Raw genomic sequence first — 667 nt, forward strand, 5'->3', positions numbered from 1 at the left:
GGGAATTCCGTGAGGGAGCTGCCGTGCAGAGACCCACATTTCTCTGCACCATGGTGCAGATCCCACTCCCTTTCTTCTTTTCTCAATTCTCTCTCTCTTGATTTTTTCTCCAGCTCTAGCTCCCATTTCTCCATTTAATTTTCTCACTCTGTCCCTCTTCTTTTCGATCTCCATGGTGCAGATCTGCACCATGGTTTGAGTTTTTGAAAATATTTTCAAAAACTCAAACCGAAAACATCTTCAAAAAATTAAAACCAACCATCAAGAAATCAAAAAATCAATCTGAAAAACCCAAAAAATCTTCCTATCGATCTTCTCCTCTTCTTCTTCTTCTTCTTCTTCTCTTCTCCTTTTCTTTTTCTTCTTTTTCTGCTTTCTTTGATCTACTGCATGCTTCTCAATTTTTCCCCTTTCACCTTCTGTTTTTCTTCATCCTCTAGACTGCAGAGAAACAAGGAAGCAGGGAGATTGAGACAGGAGAGTGAATGTGCTGGAAAAAAAAAATGAAGAGGTAAAAATTAATAAGTGGGAAAAAGTTGAGGGGGGAAATAAAAAGAGGGAAAGAAGTTCAAAATCCCGCCTATTGGGGGGCCAATCGAGGTAATTTCCTGACGTACCAGGTGTTGCATGTCAGAAAAAATATAAAATTATATATATATATAATTTT

The sequence above is a fragment of the Corylus avellana genome, chromosome ca10 (assembly GCF_901000735.1).
Source record: "Corylus avellana chromosome ca10, CavTom2PMs-1.0".
NCBI classification, from domain to species: domain Eukaryota; kingdom Viridiplantae; phylum Streptophyta; class Magnoliopsida; order Fagales; family Betulaceae; genus Corylus; species Corylus avellana.